This window comes from Schistocerca serialis, chromosome 1, assembly GCF_023864345.2.
Source record: "Schistocerca serialis cubense isolate TAMUIC-IGC-003099 chromosome 1, iqSchSeri2.2, whole genome shotgun sequence".
Lineage (NCBI taxonomy): Eukaryota > Metazoa > Arthropoda > Insecta > Orthoptera > Acrididae > Schistocerca > Schistocerca serialis.
Genome location: NC_064638.1, coordinates 1,169,667,227 through 1,169,683,951, shown reverse-complemented (window position 1 = coordinate 1,169,683,951; position 16,725 = coordinate 1,169,667,227).

Below are 16,725 nucleotides of genomic sequence, written 5' to 3'. Positions count from 1 at the left end.
ATTTCCAAATTTTCCAACATTGACACCAGAATCAATTTCTTTTTTGCGTCCGTTGCTGCACCTACATAAATAGTAAAGAATGTATCAAGTTTCACAATCATACAACACAAAAAAAACCTTACGCCAAATCTGTGGCGTTTGGATGGAATGTACTGTTTGAAGAAGACACGACTCTTGTAGAAACTGAACTTTCGTCACTGCATCAATTGGAAGGTGGAAAGCAACTGGAAATGCTTTTCTTATACTATCCATAATCCACCTAATTTTTCATATTTTGTCATCTCCAGGGTCCTCATTGTTATCAACAAAGTGTAACATTCTTAGTAAGAGAAGGTACCTATCTCTTAGCATGATTTGCGCAAACACTGGAGTACACAGTAAAGGATGGTCGGTCCAATAACTGTTTCTTTTTTTTTTCCATTTCATTTTCACTTGAGTCAGCAGAAAATTTACGGCAAGGAAAGAGTTAAATTTCACCACTGTTTGTGTTTTTTTCCGACGTCGCTGTGTAGATTTTTTACTGGCGTCGCTACAGAAGGGCTGTTTGTCCTGGCTTAACCACAAACGCCGGAACGAAGAGGCAAAACGAAAGACCAGAGATGGCAGTGAAGAATCGGCGGCCAATGGTGTGCTGAATCGGACCGCGCCGCGCCATGCGCACCACCTGCAACAGCTGCATATTAAAGCCTAGTTTCCTAGTATACACGACGACGCTAGGTTGCAGGCAACTGCGCTACCGGCCACTGCGCATGCGCGCCGCGCATTTGCGCAACTTGTTCGTGAAACTAAAAACTTTCGGTGTGTTCCAACTTTAGCGACACTAGTTGCATGAGTTTTGAGGTTACGTGTGTTCGTAGAGTGTAGACTAACTGAAATATGAAGTGGGGATGGAGAATAATGTTTGTTTCATGGATATCTATGCTTTGCATACGTGTTTGTGAGATTTCAGTGATGCTGATTGCAAAAATAAGCAATATATTGCTGCCTCTGAGATCTTCATGTGCAATCATAGTATAGATGGTTTGACAATATCTGAGCTGCAGGGCAACATTTATTGAGTTAGGAGCACATATACAACTGAATTAAGAAAAATACAAGCAAGTGTAGTTCTAGCTGTGGTAATGCTCTCGTCTACAAGACTAAAATCCCATCGTTCGAGTTGGCCAACTCTTTTTTATGGAATATTGTTGACAGGAGGGAAGGCTATACAAATTCAAGAGGCTGCATTCTTTATTCAATATGCATCTATTTAAAACGTCGCTGCAGTGCTCCCCATTCACATGTGTTAGAATTTTGGAAATTTGCCACTGTACAGATCTATCTTCAAGAGAGTAGTTTACAAACCATTCTCTTCTTAATGCGGCCTGCTTCGAATAATTATTGTTGCTAATGTTAATAATTAGCACTGCTAAGGTTAATAATTATTGGTGTTAATGAAATAGCGTCATCACCAACTAAAACCGTATCTTATAGCATGCCGAGTGTTCTCGATTGTAATGCACGCAGTATGATATGTAATTTCAGTTCTGGTGACAGTGCTTCATGCATTAAAGTGCCTTTATTCCTTATTGCATAATTAACTCCATTTAGAAGAAACGTGAACAGTTCTGGTGACATTCTATGATAATTAAAAAACTTCTTGGATCTTCCGTTATAAATTATTTCAGCAAGGATGCTGAGCAACCGAGCTGACGTCTTCTCTTCATCCAGTCACGAATTGAAACACATTTCCTATTTTTTTCTTATGCAGCGATTCCACCCAACAAACTTTAACTCCATCACAATTCCTGCGATGTGCAGCTGCCAAAACTTTCATTTCAGACACAACTCAGGGACCCACAAAACGACGAAACTGAAGTGTATACTGGTGTCGCCGTGTCTACAGTCAGATATGAAACTATTTGCGTGCAACTCATTCCACGCAACGAGTGGCGCAACCTAATGTCGTCGTGTAAACTAGGCTTAACGCCGCACAAGATCGGCCCGAGTCTGCAACGTCATCAGTGCTCCGATGTACAGATCCGTATGAAGGTTCGTTGGACTTGGGGTATAGCAAGAACTGTGTTGTTTTCATGTCGCCTCTCGCTAGCGACATTTGATGTAGTGAAAGTTAAGTACTGTCAATTTGCTTTTCTGTAAATAAAACTACTAACGTTGTTTGTTTGAAATGTTTGTATAGAATTCCGAGAACGTTGCATCCAGTAGGCATCCTATTAGCGACGATGGAGCTAGACACCACGCTGTTAATATAAATTACATTGCTGAACTATGTAGTTTCCAATTTCTTGACTAAAAATACTTGAAAGCAGTCATACACAGTTGGTGAATCATCTAATCTGACGATCTCGCATGCGGAATGACTGTTATTGAAATTATACACTTTAGGTCCAAATAATAGTCTTTCCGTCGAAAATCGTCTGTTTTGTATCTTTTAGCAGATTTGTCAGACATGTACTCATGTCTTCTCGGAAGAAGCGATGGTGACATCAAAATCTGGATCTGCATTTACTGGTTCAGTATTTACTGGTTCACAAATATTTTGAATGTTTGTGGGGAGCAAGGAAGGTGCCTCTACGTGTGCATTTTACTTACATGTTACATAGAAGAAAGTAAAATGCCGGCGCTCCCCGGAAACGTTGCCCAATGGGACAACGGCCAAACCTTCCACCACCGGAAAGCAATGCAATCAAGAGCCAAAAACAAAAACAGGTCCTCATCAGGGCCAACCCTGACGATCGTCAACCTGAACGTCGAGGGAATCACCAAGAATAAGGAGGATGTAATATCGCAACTATGCCGATCAGAAAAGTGGGACGTACTGTGCCTGTAGGAAACGCATAGAGATGAAACAGCAAACAGACCCAATATCAAAGGAATGCGCTTGGCAGCAGAAGCACCTCACAGAAGGTATGGGAGCGCAATATTTACCAGACTCGATGGCTCAAATGGTTCAAATGGCTCTGAGCACTATGGGACTTAACATCTGTGGTCATCAGTCCCCTAGAACTTAGAACTACTTAAACCTAACTAACCTAAGGACATCACACACATCCATGCCCGAGGCAGGATTCGAACCTACGACCGTAGCAGTCGCGCGGTTCTGGACTGCACGCCTAGAACCGCTAGTCCACCGCGGCCGGCCAGACTCGAGATGCTGCTCTCTTCCACGAGTAAGACAACCACCAACAACATTGAAGTGTTAGCGATAGAGAGTGGATCATTTACAATATGCTCCGTATATAAAGCCCCCGGCCAGAACTTACACACTTCAACGCCGGAAAGCTTCAACAACCAAAGGACACACTTCGTTGTGGGCGACTTTAACAGCCACAGCACCACCTGGGGCTACGACAAGACAGACGCCAATGGTCAGCTGCTAGAACAATGGGCTGAGGCAAATAATCTCTCACTTCTCCACGACCCCAAGCTCCCCTGCTCCTTCAACAGCAAAATTTGGAAGCGAGGTTACAATCCCGATATTTGCTTCGTCAGCCGGAACATCTACGACACCTGCTGCAAAAGAGTATATGATGCAATCCCAAAGACACAACATCGACCTATTGGAATCCAAGTCTACTCAACAATCAAAACAACCAAAATACCTTTCCGTAGGAGATTAAACTTTAAAAAGGCTAGGTGGTCAGAATATTCCCAAGCGCTGGATGAGGAATTAGCCAGTCTGACCCCAACACCAAATAATTACCTTACTTTTGTTGAGACTTTGCGAAAGGTATCTAGACAATATATTTCTAGGGGTTGCAGATAACACTATAACCCAGGGCTCTCAAATGCCTCAAAGGACATCCTGGAGAAGTATCAAGTATTGTTCGCGGAAGTCCCATTCAGCGACGAAACCATCACCTGTGGCACAGCTTTAATGTCAGCCCTCAGCGGGGCACGCGAGAAGAAGTGGATAGCAACCCTAGAAAGAATGGATATTTCCCACAGTAGCAAAATAGCCTGGAACCTGATTAAGAAACTGGATGGTGACCCAAGGCTAAGCAAGGCCCCGGCCAACGTAACTCCAAACCAGGTGGCCAACCAATTCCTTCTAAACGGCAAGTTCAACTCCAAACGTCAGAAAACTAAAATCACACGCCTACTGCCAACGGAAAACACCAACTTCCAGAAACCATTTAGCATCAGAGAGTTGAACAATGGCATAAATACCATGAAGAATGGGAAAGTCGCTGGGTTTGATGATATTTGCGTGGAACAGATTAAAAACTTCGGCCTTGGCGCCAGGGACTGGATACTTGGACTTTTTAACGTGTGCCGTGAAACCTTTCAAATCCCGAAACTGTGGAGGAAGTCAAAAGTGGTGGCTCTCCTTAAAGCCGGGAAGGACCCAGAGTCTCCGAAGAGCTATCGACCCATAACCCTTCTCTGCCACCTGTTTAAGCTCTATGAAAGATTGATCCTCAACAGAATAGAGAAGATCGTTGACTCGAAGCTAATTCCACACCAAGCAGGTTTTAGGCCTGGAAAGTCCTGTACCAGTCAAATTCTAGCATTGACGGAACATATCGAGGATGGGTTTGAGAATAAACTAATCACTAGTCGACCTAAGTTCCGCCTATGATACAGTACATCACCGGACACTACTGCATAAAATCTACGAGACCCTGAAAGACTACCACCTAGTCAAGATAATTGAATCCCTGCTCCAAAATAGACAGTTCTTCGTAATGCTTGAGGGGGAAAAAGAGTCGATGGCGGAATCAGAAAAATGGGCTCGCCCAAGGGAGCGTGTTGGCGCCAATCCTATTCAACATATATACAAATGACCAACCAACTCCAGACAAAACCAAAACTTTTGTATATGCAGACGACCTGGCAATAACAGTTCAAGGCAACAGGTTTGAAGCCATCGAGGAGAAACTAGAAACCGCCCTTTCTATAATGTCAACCTACTACAAAAAGAATTCTCTAAAACCCAACCCCTCCAAAACTCAAGTGAGTGCATTCCATCTGAACTCGAGGCAGGCAAAGTACAGGCTCAATGTTACCTGGGAGGGGACACTACTAGAACACACAGATACTCCCACCTACCTTGGCGTCGTGCTGGACAGAACATTGACATACAAATATCATTGCGGAAAAACACGCAAAAAAGTAGAAGCACGAAATTCCCTAATAAGAAAGCTGTCCAACAGCAAATGGGGTGCCAAACCTACCGTGGTCAGAACTTCAGCCCAAGCTTTGTGCTTCTCAACTGCCGAATATGCCTGCCCGGTATGGTGCAGATCCGCCCACGTAAAAAAGGTAGATATTAGCTTGAATGGAACATGCAGGATAGTGACAGGCTGCATGAAACCTACCCCCATAGAAAATCTTTACAGGGCCGCAGGTTTCACAAACCCTGATTCACGTAGGAAAGCCCATGAACATACCGAGAAGCTAAAACAAACCTTTGATGCTCGTCACTCAATATTTGGCCTAGAGTGTTGCCCCAGCAGACTCAAATCCAGACGCCGTTTCCTAAGTTGCGCCTTAGATGAGCCCCCTCCCCCCCCCATCTACTATCCACTAAGAGAGGACCCACCAAGCGGCGTTTCTGGTAATTGGAAAACCTGGAGAATGCTTAACCGCATCAGAACTGGGGTGGCTCCTGTGAAATCTAATCTGATCAAATGGGGTTTGTTGGACGAAAATGACGACAAATGCGACTGCGGCACTCGACAAGACATGGAACATCTCCTACAATGCCCAGCCTGCCCGCACAGATGCACCCTCGACGATCTATGGCTGGCTAAAGAAGAAGCATTGGACATTGTCCAATATTGGGCAAACAAATTGTAGTTTCCGGACACGAAAAAGTAAAGTAAAAGTAAGTTTGAATGTTTGTGGCAACGGATTCATCTACTGGTCATCGGCCTCCCTATCTGTCCAGTCAGAATCAGTTGGATTGGGAATGCTGAAGTCCACGTCGTCACTTTGATTTAGAAGATTCAGCACCTCATCTTCTGTAAACGGACGGTAACATCGTGTCATTTTATTCGATAACACGGAAAGCGCAGCACACAAACTGGGTAATTTTACGGTGTCAATTACCTCTAAAGGGAAGTCGTTCGGGTAATTTCCAGTATTGCAACAATTAGATCACATACTCGTACAACAGTCTTCTCCGACTTGCTGGCCGGGTAGCAGATGTTATACGTATCTACTCGTATACCATTGCAGAAAGGGACAACTGTAAACATTTTTAGTAGTACGTCGTACATATACTCCTGGAGCATTGAAACGGTTAGTTTATACGCATGTCTAGAGCAGTGGAAGTGTTAAACACCTTTCATGCCATTATAATCTAAACATATGGTCCCATTTATGTACTGTCAAAGCGGTGCTCACTCACAAAAAGTTGCCCTGGACTCTAAACATAATTCACTGCCGTGTTGCTTTGAGAAGTCTAAGCACTTCCTTCTGTCACAATCAGGACGATTTCCTCGAAAACCCCAGCTTTCCTTCTGTCAAACAGAAGGGCCAATGGTCCTAGTTTCTCTTTGGCTTTCTCTGTGAGGCACGCCATCTTCTCTTCCCTTATATTCTTGAACTGTGTGTTATCACATTCCTCCTTGTCCCCATCCTCCACCCCTTTCTCTCACACCCACTACTTCTAGCACTCATTACTAAAACCCATCTTACCGCGCTCTTCCAACTAAAGCAGCGGTTACCACGTACGAATATAAACTGTGTGAGTAGGTCTTTTTTTGTCTCTACGGTTGTAACTTAATTTCTAAATGTAGTAAAATATGGTTACAGAACTATACTAGTATGCAAAACGTAAAGAAGAAAAAACTTTTGCATAACGTATCACTGACAGGTAACTGTTATAACCAGGAATAACACAATAACCTCGTCAGTCTGGTTTATTAAATCACAAATCACTTTTTAACAATTATGCTAGCCAAGCGTCTACCCAGGCTCACACTCAGAAGTAATGCATAATTAAAGTTTGGTTTTACCAATGTCCAAATGTGCATAGTGGGGTGCACGTCCCGTAATTATTCCCAAGTCCAGTGAAGTTCAGTATCTCCAAGTGAAGTCGCTAGATTTCCGCCGAGCAGACAGGTAACCTCGAGTGGTGCGGGGAGTCATCCACAAGCAGCTGGAACACGGCGTACTGCACTTCCCGATGAGAACTGTCGTTTGCGGCGGCGGCCGGGTTTATATAAGGCTTGCTAGTTAATGGAGCCGTCGGCTGGGGTCGCTGTTTTCCAGGGAAAACCAGTCGCAATCTTTCCTGGCGTAGCCAATTGCTGTGTGCTGACAAACGCGCGCGCGCTAAGGCGGCCAGCGATGGTAGCCTCGAGCCGCCCGGAGAAGTGCGGCCAGCGATGTATTTCTCGGCCACGTAAGGGAGCGTGCGTGTGAAGACGGCCAGCGATGGAAGCAGCGGGCCGCCCAGAGAAGTGCGGCCAGCGATGTATTTGGCGGCCGCGTACTGGAGCGCGTTGTTCGGTGTTTGTTAGAAGTGGTGTATACCACAGTAACACAGGTCGATGAAACTTGTACCATATGTACGAGGAAATGCTGCACTATAATTCGAAGGGAAGTGAAAGAAATACGCAGTAATATCAACAGAAATGACAATTTTATTTAAAGACAATAATTACAGTGAACTCACCGTGATTCTTGATGGTCCCATCAACTTAAAAAAAAAGACGGGACATTGTTCTACACTGAAGCGCCAAAGAAACTGATGTAGGTATACGTTAAAACATCAAATCTCCGACATCAATGTGGCCGGAAAAAGATCCCGCAAGAACGGGACCAACGACGGCTGAAGAGAATCGTTCGGCGTGAAAAAAGTGCATCCCTTCCGCAAACCGTTGCAGATTTCAGTGCCGGGCTATCAACGAGTGTCAGCGTGCGAACCATTCGACGAAACATCATCAATATGGGCTTTCGGAGCCGAGGGCCCGCTCGTGTACCCTTGATGAGTGCACGACACAAAGGTTTTACGCCTCGCCTGGGTCCGTCGACATCGACATTGGACTGCTGATGACTGGAAACATGTTACCCGGTCGGACGAGTCTGGTTTTAAATTATATCGAGCAGATAGACGTGTACGGATATGAAGACAACCTCATGAAACCATGGACCCTGCATGTTAGCAGGGACTGTTCAAGTTGGTGGAGGCTCTGTAATGGCGTGTAGCGTGTGCAGTGGGAGTGAAATGGGACCCCTCATACGTCTAGATACGACTATGACAGGTGACACGTACGTAAGCATCCTGTCTGATCACCTGCATCCATTCATGTTCATTTCCGACGGACTTGGGAAATTCCAGCAGGACAATGCGAAACCCCACACGTCCAGAACTGCTACAGAGCGGCTCGAGGAACACTTTTCTGAGTGTAAACACTTCCGTTGCCCACCAAGCTCCCCGGACATGAGCATTATTGAGAATATCTGGGATGCCTTGCAACGTGCCGTTTGGAAGAGATCTCCACCCCCTTGTACTCTTACAGATTTATGGATAGCCCTGCAGGATTCATGGTGTCAACTCCCTCCAGCACTATTTCAGACATTATTCGTGTTGCGGCACTTCCCCTGCGTGCTCGCGGTGGCCCTACACGATATTAGACACGTGTACCGGTTTCTTTGGTTCTTCTGCGTAAATAGGGTGCGTGATCACCAAGAGAGGAACTTCCACGTAGCTTTTCGTATCCTGTCGTCTGTTCTGTCGAGCCTATGCACTGTCTGATCGGAGGCATCCCGACTCGAATTAGCGGACCTTAATATGGGATCGCCTTTCTGCCGGTTTGATCTCTGCTGCAACCACTTTCAGTGAGGTGTCTGAAAGCCTATAGAGGGATCTACGTCTGCCTCTCCGTCATTCTCTGAAAGCCACCTAATGGCGTGTGGCGGAGCATACTTCTGGAGTCTCTAAGTGGTCCCCCCCTACCCTGTACCTCTCGCAAATGGCACGGGGCAAGAATAATTGTCGGTAAGTCTCTGTATTGGCTCTAATTTCTCGAATTTTCTCGTCTTGGTCATTACGCCGGGTGTTTGTGGGATGAAGTAATATGTTGTCAGCCTCTTCCCGGAAAGTGCTCTCTCGAAATTTCAGTTGTAAGTCTTTCTGTGATGCACAACGCCTCTCTTGTTACGTCTGCCAACAGAGTTTTTTGAGCGCCTCCATAACGCCCTCGTGTCACTAAACGATACCGTGACAAAATGCGTTAAATCTTCTCTATCTTTTCTATCAGTCCTATCTGGTTGCGATCCCACACTGACGAACAGTATTCAAGAATCCGTTGGATACACGCCTTTTAAGCCACTTCCTTCATTTCTTAACATTCTTTCTATGAATATCAGTCTTGAATCTGCTTTTCTTACTGTTTATTTTATGTGGTAGTTGCACTTAAGGTCAAATGGTTCAAATTGCTCTGAGCTCTATGGGACTTAACTGCTGAGGTCATCAGTCCCCTAGAATTTAAAACTACTTAAACCTAACTAACCTAAGGACATCACACACATCCATGCCCGAGGCAGGATTCGAAACTACGACCGTAGCGGTCGCGCGGTTCCAGACTGAAGCGCCTAGAACCGCTCGGCCGCGCTTATGGTCACTCTGGATAGTTACTCCTAAATATTTTATGGTGTGTACTGTTTATAGCAGTTTGTCATCAATGGTGTAGTTGTACAGTAGTGGCTTTCTTTCCCTATGTGTGAACAATATGTTACATTTATTCACGTTCAGGGTCAACTGCTAGACCCTGCACCATTCATCAATCCTCTGTAAGACATTCTGAAAATCGATATTGTCCTCCGGCGCTGCTACTTTTTTTATAGACAACCGCATCATCTGCGCACAGTCTGCGATCTACTAGATCGTTTATATACACTGTAAACAGTAACGGTCCTATCACACTTCCTTGGAGTACTCCTTAACATCTGTCCGCAGCTCGTGGTCTAGTGGCTAGCGTTGCTGCCTCTGGATCACGGGGTCCCGGGTTCGATTCCTGGCCAGGTTGGGGATTTTCTCTGCTCAGGGACCGGGTGTTTGTGTTGTCCTCATCATTTCATCATCATCGTTCGTGATAGATGTTATACTGAACTACGTACAAAAATTGGGCTGTGTATCAATTGGGACTCTGTATGGGAGCTGATGACCCCGCAGTCGAGCGCCACAAATCAAACATCATCATCCTTAACATCTGTCGAATTAGTCTGGTCCGATTCTCAATAATCTCGTGAGTTTTTTTACTGAACGGCTCTGCGAGACGGTGTGAAATGCTTTCCTGCAGTCAAGGAACGGAGCGTAAACCTGAGCACCGTTGTCTACAGCTCTAAGGATCTCAAGAAGGACAGAGCGAGCTGAGTTCCGCGGGATGTCTGTTTGCAGAATTCGTGTTGATTTTCGTAGAGAAAATTTTAGTTCTCAAAATAATTCTTGGGCATAAAATATGCTCCATAATTCTACAACAGATCGACGTGTACGATATAGGTCTATAATTATATGCAGCTGTCCTACTGCCTTTTTGAAAACGGGAATGACCTGCTCTTTTTCCCCAGTCGGTAGGTACCCTTCGTTGCTGCAGCGATCTTCGATAAACTTCTGCTAGAAGGGAGCAAGTCCTTTCGCATAATCTTTGTAGAATCTTGTAGGTATCTCACCCGATCCTGATGTTTCCCTACTACTAACAAGGGAACCTCCCCATTGCACCCCCCTCAGATTTAGTTATAAGTTGGCGCAGTGGATAGGCCTTGAAAAACTGAACACAGATGAATTGAGAAAACAGGAAGAAGTTGTGTGGAACAGTGAAAAAATAAGCAAAATATACAAACTGAGTAGTTCATGGGCGACATAGGCAACATCAAGGACACTGGAAACCCAGCAGAGCGGTGGTCTCGTGGTAACATGAGCAGCTGCGGAACGAAATGTCCTTGATTCAAATCTTACATCAACTGAAAATTTTAATTTTTTATTTTCAGTTTATGTGACAAACTCTTATGTTTTCATCACTTTTTTGGGAGTGATTATCACATTCACAAGAAAACCTAAATCGGGCAAGGTAGAAGAATCTTTTTACCCATTCGCCAAGTGTACAAGTTAGGTGGGTCGACAACATATTCCTGTCATGTGACGCACATGCCGTCACCAGTGTCGTATAGAATATATCAGATGTGTTTTCCTGTGGAGGAATCGGTTGACCTATGACCTTGCGATCAAATCTTGTCGGTTCCCATTGGAGAGGCACGTCCTTTCGTCTACTAATCGCACGGTTTTGCGATGCGGTCGCAAAACACAGACACTAAACTTATTACAGTGAACAGAGACGTCAATGAACGAACGGACAGATAATAACTATGCAAAAATAAAGAAAGTAAAATTTTCACTCGAGAGAAGACTTGAACCAAGGACCTCTCCTTCTACAGCAGCTCACGCTACCACGAGACCACGGCGTTCCTCAGTTGACGGTGTCCATGATGTTGCCTATGTCGCCCATGAACTACTCAGTTTGTATATTTTGCTTATTTTTTCACAGTTCCACACAACTTCTTCCTGTTTTCTCAATTCATCTGTGTTCAGTTTATCAAGGCCTATCCACTGTGCCAACTTATAGCTAAATCTGAGGGGGGTGCGATGGGGAGGTTCCCTTGTAAGTGACTTAGTTGCTTCTCTGTTCCGTTACGATCTTCCGCGATGAAGCGGTTTCGAAGACAGAATTCAATATATCAGCCTTCTCTCTGTTATCTTCCGTTTCGGTGTCAGTGTGGTCTCCGGCTGAATGACTGGGTGATTTCGAGCCGCTTACTGATTTTAAGTAAGACCAAAACCTCTTACCATTTTTACTGAGATCAGATGACAAAATTTTATCTTCAGAGTTGTTGAATGATTCTCTCATTGTTCTCCTTAGACTCATTTTCGCTTCTTTCTGCTTTTGTTTGTCACCTAGGTTTTAGACTTCTCTTGGATCTAAGATGAAGCTCTCTTTGTTTACGGAGCAGTTTTCTAAGACGGCTGTTAACCCACGGTGCATCCTTCCCAACCCTTACGACTTTGTTCGGAACAAACTTTTCTAAGGCACATCGAACAATGCTTTTGAATTTTTTCCATTTGTGGTGCACATCTTCGGCCCCATCACTGAATATTTGATGCTGACTACTGAGATACTCTGCAATTTGTATCCAGCCACTCTTGCTAAGCAAAAATATCTTCCTAACTTTCTTAATATTCTTTGTAAAACCGTGAACATTGTTGCTACCACAGCGTTATGGCAATCCCTTCTTCCTCAAGAGCTGAAACGGGAGAAGGTAGTGATGCCGGACACTGTGGTCTGGAGCGAAGACGATGTTCTAACTCACCCCACAAGTATTCCATTGTGTTCAGGTCGGAACAGTGGGCGGTCCAGAGTGTTTCAGGGATGTTACTGTCGGCAAATCATTGCCACACACATGATATGAACGAAGCACGAATGATTCTAGAAAAGAAATTCTGGCGAGCTGTTCTAAGAAGAATAATTGCAGCTGTGGAATTTTTAGCACAAACGAATTCAACGTTTCGAGATTCTTTGTCAACAGTTTACCACTCTGACATTGGAAATTTCCTGAAGATGATAGAGGTGATCGTATCTTTCGATGCACCGATGAAGGCACACTTAGGTCGCATTCGTGACGAGAAGAATCATTGTCACTACCTCGGACCGCAAATTCAAAACGAGGTGATTAAAATTAGGTAAACTGTAACTATGAAACTTCCTGGCAGATTAAAACTGTGTGCCAAGCGGAGACACGAACTCAGGACCTTTGCCTTTCGCGGGCAAGTGATCTACCATCTATTTATTATTTTTTTTTTCTTCGGTGTTGTTCGTTGCGTTTGGTATGTGCGGACGTGAGTTGACATCCGCTCAAGTTGATCGTTGATTCCTTTCTTCAGTTTTCTATTCCAGAGGGCCACCGGCTCTCTCACCAAACACGCTGAGCTCCCGTGCCGGCGCCAACTGAGCTACCCAAGCACGACTCACGCCCCGTCCTCACAGCTTCAATTCCGCCAGTACCTCGTCTCCTACCTTCCAAACTTCACGGCTCTCCTGCGAACCTTGCAGAACTAGCACTCCTGGAAGAAAGGATATTGCGGAGTCATGGCTTTGCCACAGCCTGGGGGATGTTTCCAGAATGAAATTTTCACTCTGCAACGGAGTATGCGGTGATATGGAACTTCCTGCCAGATTAAAACTGTGTACCGGACCGAGACTCGGACTTGGGACCTTGCCTTTCGCGGAAAAGTGCTCTACCATCTGAGCTACCCAAGCACGACTCACGCCCCGTCCTCACAGCTTCAATTCCGCCAGTACCTCTTCTCCTACCTACCGTCCCGAGTTCGAGTCTCGGTCCGGCACACAGTTTTAATCTGCCAGGAAGTTTCATATCAGCGCACACTCCGCTGCATAGTGAAAATTTCATTCTGGAAATTGTAATTATATTTGTATTCAGGGGCCCAATAACGAAATAACACATGCAAAGGAAGTTGGAGGGAGGGGGACGCAAAATAAAGACGGGGTGTAAAAAATTACGTGACCATAACAAAATTTACGCGTTACCCGTTATTCCCACGAATTTTTACGCATTTTCACTAATATCGGAAGCGGCTATTCGCCTTTAAAGCGCCATTTAAAATACATACGCACGATTGCACTTGGGTTCCAGAGCGTTCAAGTCTCCCGTATCAAAATTTGCTAGCTGACGGGTGGTTAGTACAGATGAATAACCTCAATCTTAGATATTTATTTTGCAAAACTTTTTTGATGTATCATTTGCCGCACTTGATATTTACTGTGGGCGAGGTGTCGCGTTATCGATAGTTGATGTGTAGCGTTGGCACGCATTATTGCTTTCTGCACTCACAATTTACTTTTTTACCGTCATTCTTGTTTCCATGTGCCGTTTGAAGGAATACCCCCTTTCGCTTTTGTGTATCGTTTTAAAGTAAATTTAAAGATTTTTTTAGGGGTAAACTAAAGACGTGACGCAGTATAAATGCAGTGAAATAAGACAATGATAAATAATTTTAAAATAAAGTAAAACATTATATAGTACTGGCAGGGTACATGCACAGAACGTCCGTGATTCAAGGGCATCCGTTTGCAAGCACAGCGGCGCTCACTCGTCGGCTGCTTAACCGACATCCGCTCATTCAAACCGTGCACCGTGTTCACGAACACATGCGTCTGGAACGGTCAAGGCCATGCACGGTCTTGGATCGTACGCCTCGTACATTTCAAACGACCGCATTGTTTTCTCCGAGCATTGCCTCGTCAACGTTCTTTAAAACTAAGGAAAACCATTAACTTCCTTAAAAATATCCTTTTTTTTACGGGTGCGGCAACTAATGGAAGGATTATAGATCATACAGGGCGTACATAAAGTCCGAGAACACTTTCAATTCTTTATTGCACAAGAACTAAACATTATACAGATATCATACATATTGCATTTTGAAGAGAAACTCGGAATGTTTCTTTACAAATATTCGATATGCGAACCATGAGTGACCGGGCAGACGTCAATACGGTAATCGAATTCTTACCGTACCCGTCTCTCGTGCGCGCTCCCCATTCACTTCACTCACACTGGGACGTCTGCTTCTCTTTGCCGGGCACAAGCAACACGTCGTAACAAATTTGTTGTATCAGTGGTAAATGGCATTCCTTGTTGGTGGTTTTTTGCCGTACTTGGTTCTATATATCCATTGAACAGCTATATTACACTTGTTTTTGTTGAACTCCAACATACAGAAAGCTCGCTCCGCACTTGGTTCAAATGGCTCTGAGCGCTATGGGACTTAACTGAGCCGGCCGGTGTGGCCGAGCGGTTATAGGCGCTTTAGTCTGGAACCACGTGCCCGCTACGGTCGCAGGTTCGAATCCTGCCTCGGGCATGGATGTGTGTGATGTCCTTAGGTTAGTTAGGTTTAATTAGTTCTAAGTTCTAAGGGACTGATGACCTCAGATGTTAAGTCTCATAGTGCTCAGAGCCATTTTAACCTTTTTTTTTTTTTGGACTTAACTTCTGAAGTCATCAGTCCCATAGAACTTAGAACTACTTAAACCTAACTAACCTAAGGATATCACACACATCCATACCCGAGGCAGGATTCTAACCTACGACCGCAGCTGTCGCGCGGTTCCAGACTGTAGCGCCTAGAACCGCTCGGCCACTCTGGCCGGCGCTCCGCTCCTGAACTCGCCATGTTTGCGACTAGCGCTGACGATCGGCAAATTACCAAACCACGCATTGGCGGTACCCATGAAAAAAAACTTTCAGGAAATCTCTTCAAAATGACATTTGTATGATATCTGTGCGATGTTTAGTTCTTGTGCAATAAATAATTGAAAGTGTTCCCGAATTTTATGTACACCCTGTATTCTAGCCGGAAAGTACACTGGTGTCCAAAAAGGAAATTCTGCAAGGTTGCTGTTATTTTGCACAAAACAGTATAAAAGATGATAGTAAAGTAGAAACAATCTAGAGAATACACAACGTAAAAAACTGCAACATGCGTAACGGTACACAAAAATGTTCTTCGTTTTTTTCCCAACTTAACGGATTTGCACACACACTCTGAGAACTGGTTCATGTGCTGAGTGTGGGGTGTGACCACCCTTGGCACCGACACAGGCCTGACAACAACGGGGCATGCTATGAATGATATCATCAGTCTCATGCTGAGGCAATAACGCCCATTCTTCGCGCAGAGCTGCTCGCAAGTCTTGCAGAGTGGTTGGTGGATGCTGACGTGATGCATATCGTCTCCGCAGTGCATCGCAGACATACTCTATGGGATTGAAATCGGGAGAGCGAGCAAGCTACACCATGCGTGCAGTGTCTTCCGTTTCTAAACGAACATCGACCACCTGTGCTCTGAGGTCGAGCATTATCGTCCTTGAATACGAAGTCTGCGTCCACAGTACCTTGCAACAACAGCGCATAAGATCTCAAGATCTCCTCACGGTACGTGACAGCAGTTAAATCAGGCTGATACACCCGTACAATTTCGTGAACAGGTGTTCGAGTGGTCAACATAATCCCTGCCCACACCATTAGAGATCCTCCTCGCTATCACTGAATAACAAACTACGTTTGTGAGGGTTCCGCCTACTCTCCATCGACATACAAAGTCATGTTTGCTACTGAAGGGGTGGGCCAAACGCAGGCGCCAGAGCATATAGCTTCGATGCTCTATAGCGTCGTTGGATTATGTTTCCGGACAAAGATTCCTATTCTCGATTCGTTCTTCAAGACACCGTCTGCAACCCCTCCATATTTGTCACATGATTTCTGGGACATCCTACAGACCTCGAACAGTAATTGCTCTGTAACACACCTTCAAGTATGATTGAAGTTACTTTTACATCTGAAGAGTTCTCTCTGATAAGAATTATATCCTATGTTTCATTTCCTATTTCGAACCAGCCACAAATCTCGTAGTTTGTTCATCAGGCGGTGTTAGTCATTAAGTCACATATCATCCCAACGGGGCGTTGAAGTCTACATGTACACCAAAAGTGGTTCCAGCTGCTGATACAGACCATCTTTTGCAGGTTTGGATCCTGAAATCATGTTCCCCGCGGCTTGCAGATGCGAATCGGTCCTGAATCGCTGTCCAGATCAAATCAGGACACATCTGTGATAAGTACATTAGTCCACTGTTCGCCCGTCTAGGTGGCATGTTGACTCTAGACGTTCGCATCTGTGGAGGCGTACCAGAGGTAA